This window comes from Thrips palmi, unplaced genomic scaffold (genome assembly GCF_012932325.1).
Source record: "Thrips palmi isolate BJ-2018 unplaced genomic scaffold, TpBJ-2018v1 HiC_scaffold_6, whole genome shotgun sequence".
In the NCBI taxonomy this organism is placed as follows: Eukaryota; Metazoa; Arthropoda; class Insecta; order Thysanoptera; family Thripidae; genus Thrips; species Thrips palmi.
Window position 1 is genome coordinate 2395333 of NW_023144633.1, and position 10196 is coordinate 2405528.

Sequence of the window (10196 nt, forward strand, 5' to 3'; positions counted from 1 at the left end):
CGGGAAAAATTTGAAATTCAAATGCGCGCCGCCGCTGCATTCTGGTTGGCGCGCTTTCCTCGACCTCGGCTTGATGCACGGCGTCCGTCGGCCGCATGCGCCTCGCCGAAAACGCCGCGCCGTAAACACGACAAAGTAAGGCCGGGCGCGTTACATTTTACGCGGGTACACTGCCAAATACAAAGTATCAACTCCGTGGTCTTAGGTCTCACCGTGCGGCTGGGTTCCTCAGGGAAATGAGAGACTTTTTTTTTGCCCGAGGTTGGCAAACTGCGGTTCCACAATCACGAAAGGAAAGGCGGTCCGTTCAACGCGGCGTTTGGTTGCTTCGGACGAGGCAAACCCAGGTGATTTTATTTTTTATTAAATTTTATAAAGGCTCTTATAAAAATTTATAGATATTTATAAACTTTTAATTGAAATGTACAAACTTGTATTAAAATTTATAAGTGACACTGTATAAACGTGTATAAGACCCTGTATAAACTTTTATAAAACCCTTTATAAAACTTTATACACACCTGTATAAAACTTTATACATGACCAATCGCTTCGTTCAACCATATACAGATTGCATACCGCTGTATATAATTTAATACAGTTATGTATAAGATTTAATAAAGGTGTTTATAAAATTTTATAAAGGTCTTTATAAAATGTTATGAAATTTTATACGAATGCCTTTATAAAAGCTTACATTATCATATAAAACTCCAATAAATTTTTATAAGAGCCTTTATAAAATTTAATAAAAAATAAAATCACCTGGGAAGGGCGAGAGTTCAAATTATCCGACTTGATTTTTTGTCCCTCTTCGTTGCTCTGCTGTTCCGTTTCACCGACGTGAGCTAACAAACTCCGAGACAATTCCTGCGGCCAGTCCCGGTAGAGGACTATACTGAGTGGAACAGGAATGCCGGCTGACTAGCCACTGACAGACAGTTCCACATGGGGCGGGCGGGCAGGCAGGCAGGCAGGCAGGCGGGCAGGCAGGCTGCAGTGTTCGCCTGCTTTCCCGCCAGGCTCTGGCAATTATACATCGCCACTTGACTTGGTTCCGAAAGTATTTAGTCCTCGCGATGTCGCGTGGCCACTAACGACCGGGATGGTTGTTACGCGATCGGTGTGATTACGCTCATTACCGAAGTAAGTGTGCAGTGCAGTGGTCGCGCTGTCTCCACCGAGTCCACCCGAGAGCGCGCGCTTGACCGATCATTTTCATAACTCGATGAGAGGCAAGTCAAGCAACAATCACAACCTTTTTCGAAAAGTTGAATTTTTGACGGTTGTCACCGTTTTGAGCAGCTTTGCGGCAAGACTCCTCGTAAACTAAGGCGGAAAATTGTACTCCGCAGGGAAGGCACACTAAAGGAGGCACCAAAGAATACTGCCCCGTTGGGGAGTGCGATTTCCCGCCTTGGATTGGACGCAGTGGCCGCCTGAACTCGGACCAAACCACGTCTGCCAATAGCCATTTTTTTTCGTGCGGGGCGCCACTCTCCCCCCGCAATACTAGTCGCTGCGTTTTAATCGCGGCAAATGGCTCGGCCAAAACGCCCCGCCTCCGTCTGCGCCGGTCTGCCCTCGCGCCGCCGCCATCGCCGTCGTCGTGTTGGTTCGCGCTCTGAATTACAATCCACCAGTCCTGATTGCAATCGGCCGGCCGCGTGGCCTGGGTCTCGGCCTCGTCGGCCTCGCCGCCCTCGGCCCCGCCGGACGCCGGCGCCGCTGGTTCGCGATACCCCAGGACAAAAACAACAACAATTAAAAATATTTTGCAAAATTTTGCATTTTAGAATGGATTTTTGTTTAGATGGCCCCAGTTTTCTCCAATTCATCATCAGTGATGAATCTTTGTCAAGTACGCTATTTTTGTGCCTTTTTTTTGCCGGTTCGGTTTCTAATGACGCAGGCCGGGTGGCGCGGGCTGGGGCTGGCTGGGCTGGCGTGACCGGGACCACCTCGAAGTGTCGCGCCGCGCCCCGCGGGCTTCGCCTGCTTGGCCTGCCTTCGCCGTGCTTCGCGTCGTGCCGCCGTCGTGTCGTGTCGCTCCCGATCACGCCTGCAGCAGACTCAGTCCGAGAGTCGCCTTCGTCGCTCCGTCTCCCTCGCGCTCACGCGGGGCCCCGCGTTCGTGCGAGAGGCCGCTCGGCGCCGCACGGCCGCCAGCTGGTGGGGCCTGCTGCGACGCTGCTAGCGCCTGGGTCGTCGCAGTGTACGTGTCCGCCGGCTGGACACCCTAGGCCGCCGCAGCGCCGCCGCGGCCACAACGGATGTCCGCCAAACGCTATATTTTCCTCTCCACTGCACTGGACTGGGTCGCGGCGCGGCGGCAGCTTTCATCGACAGTCCGTCCGAAACATGAACATGATAGGCTGGACCTGCCGGGCCTCGCTGCGGCGTCACAGACCGTCCCGGCCTGGCGGCAGTATTTGGTCATTTCGAAAAATTTATCCAGCGGTCTGCTGTGGAAATGCAAAGTTCTTCGAGAATCGTCAAATTTTTCGTGCGGATTTTCGGTAGAGCGAAGCCCCTTTCTCGTTCTCGTTGCTCGAAGAGTGCCCCCGCGTTGCCCCCGCGAGTGCGGGAGAGACAGAGCGACGAGGGACTAGGACAACGTAGAGTCTGATAACGTGTGAAACGCTGCAGGGCGGCCACCCCAAAGTGACTCTCGCCCATTGGCGGAGAGGGAACCGGAGCGAACCGGTCGCCTTAATATGCTGAACACGTTTCATCACTTTTAGCACGCCCGCCACGCCACGCCTCGCTCAGACTTTGCGGTCATCCAGATCAACAAAATATATTACGATGGAATCCAACTGAAGATGTGAAAGTTGGCGCGGCGGTTCGCACCCCGCCGTATTCGAACCCGGGCCCGGGCGAGGCCACGATGAGGCCCTGCCCGGCCGACCCGACCCGGCCGGCTCGTGACGCGATGGACAATAATAAAAGCACCGAGATTGGCATGTCTCGCAGGGCACCTCCCAGGAGGCACCTCCAGCGGGCAGCCGATGGAGCCATAACGGCAAATTGCAGGTCGTTTATGTGCCCCCGACGGTCCACACCACTTCCGGCCGCTGTTTCGCCGTCTCTCTCTCTCTCTCTCTCTCTCTCTCTCTCTCTCGCTCTCTCTCTCTCTCTCTCCCTCTCCCTCTCTCGGGCCAGAGCGAGCTTCAAAATACGCCGACATGACCCCAGCATGGTGTCTCGCTGACCACAAAAAATGGACTATTTTTTTCAGCCTTTGGCAGTGTGTGACTTCGGTTCGGTAACTGTGCCGTCGGACGGCGGGAACGTGCAAAAAAGCCCAGTCCTCGTTAGGGGAGTTGGACGACCCTGTCACCGCGGGCCGCCGCCGCCCTGGGAGTGGTCCAGGAGCTAGCACTTCTCCTGCACCCGGCGGACGCGGCGGCGCTCCGCCACTCTCGGCGCCGGCAGCCCGGTAGCCTGCCCGCCTCCCATCCCCTCGCGCCACCCAATAAACTTGGAGTGGTCGTTTCATTTCCCCTCCTCAACGTGGTGTCTCTGTCGCGCCTTCGGGGCGTGCAGCGGGTGCGAGAGAGACCGTCGGCCAGCCATCGGCTTGCCACCACGTACAGTTGGACGAGCATTAATCCTCCGCGACCCGTCCCGAGCGAAAGACGCCCCAAGCGGCGGGGAAGTCCTGTTCAGTTAGGGCGCTTTTCCCGGGCCGCGCGCGCCGACGAGCCAACGAGCACGCTGACAAGTGTAGTGCCGACCCCGCCACTGTGCACGCCTTGCCGTGCCACATGCCGACGCCTGCCGACGCCGCCAATGAGGCCTGCCAATTTGTTTCTGCGGACGGCGGGGTAAATCACTGCACTGCGAACCTGGACGGACGCACCGCGCGGCCGACCCGCAGCTCGCAGTGTACTGGCTCGGCCGTCGTCGGCCACGTCGAGCCTGGAGCAAGGCTGAGGGGTGGAAAGCGCAGGGTCCACTCTAAAAACAAAACAATTTTTGCATGAAATCGTGGGGATTCGGAAATTTTACTATTATTTTCGACGGCCAGCCAAACGCCAGCAAAGTAAGAAAAAATGAGAGTTGAACTTTCTGGCAATCAAAACCCAAAGTCGTGGCGTTGCGTCTCCAAAACGGTTTCCTGTTAATATTCGCCTGCGCCGGCAGGGCGGCAGGCCTGCGAGCTAACTGGCCGCGAAGCGTTTTCTATCAATCAATGAAGGGAGAATGAAAAATGATTGCTCCGCGCTCCGCGGTGGCTGGGATGGATGGCGCTCGCCACACACACTCCGAGAGTCGTTTTCGTCGCTCCGTCTCTCTCGCACCCATGAGGAAGGCCCACGAGCGCGAGAGAGACAAGATGACTCTCAGAATCAGTCTGCGGGGGCCCAACCCGACCGCAAGGAGACATGCGGGCATGCAAGGGGAATTACAGTGTGGCATCGATAGGCAAATAGGGCCGGAGGGGGTGGGGGGCGGTGCATGCGTTCCACCAGACGTTTAGTGCGTCTCCCTTTAAGACATGCACTTTCTCGTTAATTTATTATTCCCCCTGGAAATGTCATCCCAGCCGATGCCTGCCCGTCTCGCGTCTGTCCGGTCGTGGCGCCGTCCGAGGCCGTCCTCGTCGTCGTCGGCCTGCCCGGCGTCCACCGGCCTTTGCGACGCGGACGCCAGTTTACAGTGCAGACGAAGCGAGGTGGCGAGAGGACCGCCGCGCTGGCTCGGCCTGGCTGCAGAATGAGAGTCTTTTTCGTCGCTCTGTCTCTCTCGCACCTGTAAGAGACGCCGCATGAGCGCGAGAGCGACAGAGCTGGCGTGGCGTGGCTGCACCGAAGGGTGCGGGGCGTGGGAGGCAGGGGCGTGGATCGTCCTTGCCCTGCATTAACGTCCAGCCCCCCCCCCCCCCCTCGGGACAGGACTGGTCGGGCCGCGGCTCGGCGTTGCGCGGGAGACCTGCTGGAGTAGGGTAGCAACCACTTTCTCTCTCGTCCCGTTCCAAACCACAACGGCTTGCCTCTAGATCATATTTCTGCAACGAGAAATCAATAGCCCGCTCTGATCCGGGACGGCCGCCAGGCGACGCGAGGCGACCGCGACGCGGGGGTGGCGGCACCACGCCGTTGACGGCGACACCGCCCGGGAGGCGAGGCCGCCGTTCGGACGCCGCCGTTGAGGATGCCGCCGTTGAGGACGCCACAGTTGAGAACGCCGCCGTTGAGCACGGCACCGTTAAGGACGCCGCCGTTAAGGACGACACCGTTGAGGACGCCGCTGTTAAGGACGCCGCCGTTAAGGGCGCCGACGTTAAGGACACCGCCGTTGAGGACGCCGCCGTTAAGGACGTCGCCGTTAAGGACGCCGCGTGCAGGACGCGGCCGATGACGCTCTCCCCGCGGGGCGGTGAGGTGTGGGAGGTGGGCCGGCGGGCGGGATGGGCTAATAGCTGGATGCGGCCTGCAGGCTGGCTCCGCGGAGTCGTTCCGACGCTCCGTCTCTCTCGCACTCACGGCGCGCCCCGCGGCGGTGCGAGAGAGACGGAGCGCCGGATCGGCGGCCGGCCGTAAATCAAGGCATAGATTCCTGTGGGCCGCCGGGCGCCGCGCCGCGCGACACGTTGTGTGTCAATGCTGACAGCGCAACAAGTGAAAGGATGTTTTGCACTCGCGTCCTAGCGTCCGCTAGCGTCCGCCAGCCTGCCGGACTCTCCGGACTCCTCCCACAGGGCGTATCAATAATAATTTTCGAGTCACGATCCGAAAACGGAAACACAGTCACGAGAACGTATCAACGGACGGCGCTAAACCAAAGCGGGGCGGACCGCCGGCACAAAATGAAGGCAAAAACAACAACAACATTGGCCGTCGTTGCGCGCGTCGTGTGTCCAGCTTGTTTTTGTTTTCGATTAATCGAATGGCCGCGTCGCGGAGGAGAAACGGGAGGATTTGGCGGAGTCGCCCCTTCAATTTGGAAGCCGCGAGCGGAGCGGATTGGTGGTGCGGACACACCCACAGGCCACTCACTGAAAGCGGGGCGCGGGGGAGACCGTGACCTGCGGACGACCCGCACGACGGTGGTCCGGGAGTGTGGCCAAGCAGCGCCTTTTCTCCAAACTTCCGTCGAGCGGGCTGCTGCGCTGGCACAGCACGCCCACAGCGTGGTGGCACGGCCGACCCGGCACGGCCGACCCGGCACGGCCGACCCGGCACGCAGTGCCGGTGTAATGAGTGTGGAGCGCACAGTGCGTCCAGTCGCTTTTCGGACCAGAGGGAAGTGAGGCGTTTGGCGTGTGTGTTTTCGTGTTTTCGCCCGGAGCAGCAGGACGCAACTCAAAAAAATAAATCTGGTAGAAACTAGCAGACAGTTTTTAAAGTGACCATCAAATTTAATTCAGTGAATATGCTGAGTACAAAAAGGACAACGCCACAAAAATGTGCCAAAAACTCGTGCCAAATCGCACTTTTTTCTCTCCTTTTTTCTAAATTTTTGACAGTTCTGGTGGGTGAGACGCAGCTGACCGCACGGCAGCGAGGCGGCAGGGCGGCAGCGCGATGACGACGCACTCGCAGCAATAATGATTGCATTGCGAACGGAGTGATCGCCCACGCCGACGGCGGCTCATTTAAACATATCATTAACAGCAGGATACGAACCTTTCACACAGGGCGCCAGCTTAGCCCGCGCCGCGCGTGTGTGGGACAGAGAGAGAGAGAGAGAGACGGTGTTGGAGCGAGGAAGTGAGGCTCAGCACTCAAGCCGCAGACGCAGCCCCTTGGCAGCATTAACCTCAATTTGTCACCGCGGCACTGTCGGTATCGGTGTGGGGCTGGCTGATTCCGAAAGCTCTCCGTCTCTCTCGCTCTCCTCTGGGAGTTGCAACGAGAGCGAGAGAAACAGAGCACCGTTTTGGAGGCTGCCGCTGCCCCAGACGGACCCTCCCGGCTGTCGGAAGCTTCCGCGCACGTAATATTTGGACGGTCTCGCAAGCCACTCCGACCGCCACGGCTGCCGCGCCACCGCGGGGCCACGCAGCGGGCCGGCGTCGTGTCCGCCGAAAATGGAGCTCGTGGTCGCGGACGGCGGCGGCCTCCCTCCTCCGGGGCCGGAGTCTGGAGCCCGGAGCCCGGAGCCGGAGCCCGGGCCAAGCGTTACCGGCAAGTCATGAGTCTGCAGACGCGATTCGGTGCACCTGCCGACGCCTTCACCGGGCTGGGTTCCAGCGGGGGCTGGGTGGCGAACACCCTCGAACGCCCCGCCCCGCCCCGCCCCGCCCCGCCCCGCCCCGCCGCAGCACACCTGGCCGCGGAAAAGAAAATGAATGTCTGTCGCGAGGCGTCGGGGCGCTCCACTGGCGCCGAGCATGCCGGGCGGGGCGTGTCGGGGCGTTCCCGGGTGGGGTGGGGCGGGGCGGGCCCTGGAGCTTATAAGTCTATTATTCGACATGTCGCGCCTCGGCGCTGGAACGCCCCCGGCCACGCCCGGCCGTTGCCCGGATTCCCCGGATTCGACAACCTGGCCTGGCGGCCTGGCGGGCCTGGCAGGCAGAGCAGGGGGTCCTTCGTGGAGCGCAGCGTCGCCAAGCCAAGCCGCCGGGGGAACCATTTAGTCTGGTTATTAATTGGAAACGGGTCCGTCATTTCACTTTTCAAACAGTGTTGTCGGGGGACGTTTCGCCCGACCGCGGTGGGTGAATGTTTTTCACGCACAGAGAAAGGCCAAGTCGCAATAATGGAAACCTTCCGGCTGAGAAAAACAACAACAAAAACAAACCAAACCGCCGTCGAAGGATAATCCTTTCCGGGTGGCCCACCCATTGGAGCAACGATACGAGATCGGCGGGCCGATGCGTTGTTACAACATCTCACGAAAAAAAGCTCCCCCCTTTTCCCGGTTTGGGCCTTTCTTGTCTCGAGGCGCCACATTGAAACAAATTGAACAAGTGGCATCCCTCCGACTGTCCGGCCTGTCCAGCCTGTCCCCAAACTGCTACTGGTTCTTGCCATCTCCTCCTCCTCCTTCTTCCTTCTCGCACCCTAATCGACATGGTGTTAATCTCGTGCCAAACCGGTGTCCGCACGAAATGCTTTTCTTTCATCGACTCCCTGGATATTATCTCGGTCCATCAGACGGGCCGAAGGCGGCCCGGCCAGCCCATCCCAGTGCCGTGCCGCCGCGGCCGCCACACTGTCCACCGCCTCCGTCCCTCTCGCTCTTTCTTTCACTCCCCAGCCCGCTCCCCCCTCTCTCTCTTTCTTTCACTTCTCAGTTGGGCAACGGAACGAGGATGCGTGCCAGCTTCCGCCGAAAAAAGCGCAAAAGTGTCGGTTGGGTGTTATGACTGTCGGATGAACATGTCAGCGCGTAAAAAAGTCGGAGAACTTTACTAATTGGCCGCTAGAGAAAATGAAGGTTGATCGAGTCATATCCGCTGCCCGCTGCATCGTTACGCCCCGCTAAGTGACAACCCTGCATTTTCGTAAGTGCAGTTCCGTCGTGTAGAAAGTACGGTCTTCGATAGGACGAAAGAAATAGGAGCGATCAGGCGGCTGGCTCGGCGGGTGGGAGCGCCTGCTGGGTAGGCAATCCAGACTCCGGTGTTCGGCGGGGCAGCCCGCCCCGTGGTCTGCAGGCGCTCCCCCGCCTTGCTGTGCACCGCCTGTCTGTCTGCCTGTTGTCTTTTTGTCCACCCGTCTGTCTGTCCGTCCGTGCGTCCGCTGGGCGTGACTGTCACCGTCCCGAACCCGTTTCGCTGACAAGCGCAGCAGCCACCCACGCCCCACCCGGGGGATAGGTGTCCCGACTGAACCCGAGCAGGTAAAAGTTTTAAGCTGGCAGGCATGGAGAAAAGCTGGAAAAGGATCGGAGAAAATGCGTGAGCGAGTGAGACTGATTTCAATGAGCGCACTCCTCCGTGAGTGGCGGTCCACTCGTAAATCGCGCCGTCTCTCTCGAAGGGCAAGGCCCAGGCCAGGCGAGGCAGGCCGTCCGACTGGACGACGATTGGCCGATTCGGATGCAAAGCTGTCATCGTTTATTCACGACTCCGGGCGGATGCAGGCAGATTTCGAAAAGTGTTGTTTTTGTTGATCTTGTTGCCGTTTTCGCCGCTGCATCTCACCGCCCGGGCCGCATCTGGCTTGCATTGCAGGCCGGGCGACGACGCGGGGCAAGGTGCTGAGTCTTTCTCGAAACTTGATAAGCGATTCGCACGTACGAAAGTCGAATGGGAAGGCAGCTGCTCTGCTGCTTGTTGTTGCTGTTGTTTTTGTTGTTGTTGTCTTTGGAGATGCTCGTGTTGCGGGGACGGAGAGTTTCACAGTTTCACTGCGAACGCCGCGCTGTGCCCTTTTTGCGATTACCTCCAACGTGACGATGGAAATGAAGACGGCCACACCGGCCCTGTTCTTATTGTTGTTCTTTGTCTTTGTTGTTCTTCCTGTTCACTGTTTAAAAGAGGCTTAAAAGTGCCCCTGATTTCGGAGCAAATTTTCAAACCCCCAATGTGTTAATTTTGAATGAGTTCCCGGCAGGTATACTGCAAAAACAATTTCGGGGCTTTTGGAAATTTTAAGCATTTTTTAAAAAAATGCTCTCTTTCTTTTGGATTTTCCAATTTATTTTTAACGGTGTGATTATGAAGACGGTTCCAACCTGGCCGGCTGGCCGGCGGGTTCGCGAAAAAACCTAGTGTCCTGGCACGCCGAGGATCCCCCCCCCCCTATGTCGGAAGCGCGCGCCGCCGCTGTTTCCTGTTTTGCGATTTATGTCCCATGGAGCGTGGAGCATCCCCGGCTGCCTGCCCGGCTGCCCGGCCACACTAGAGGCGGCGGTCCCGTCCCGGCTTGCGCGGAAAGCCTTTCACAGCCGCCCGTGTGGAGAGGAAGTCCTCGTAGCGGCACGCGTCCTGGCACGCGTCTTGGCACGCCACGCGACGGTAAAGACCGCCTCTCGCGCTGCTGCTGGACCTATACCGGAGGTACCGAAGAACGACATCGTTTATCTCGTGCGGGGTAATATAAGGCGTAAGACTCCTTCCGTTTTTATCAAAACACAAAAACTTTTTTTTTGCGAGCATTCTTTTTGCTTCGGAAAGGAGAGCGCTCCGATTCATGCTGTACAAGACGAGGCCTCTAACTGGCCTCTACTTATGCAAACGGCCTGCCCACCGAAGGGACAAGGGAGTGCAATGCACGGAGTGCATTACATTGCGCTCC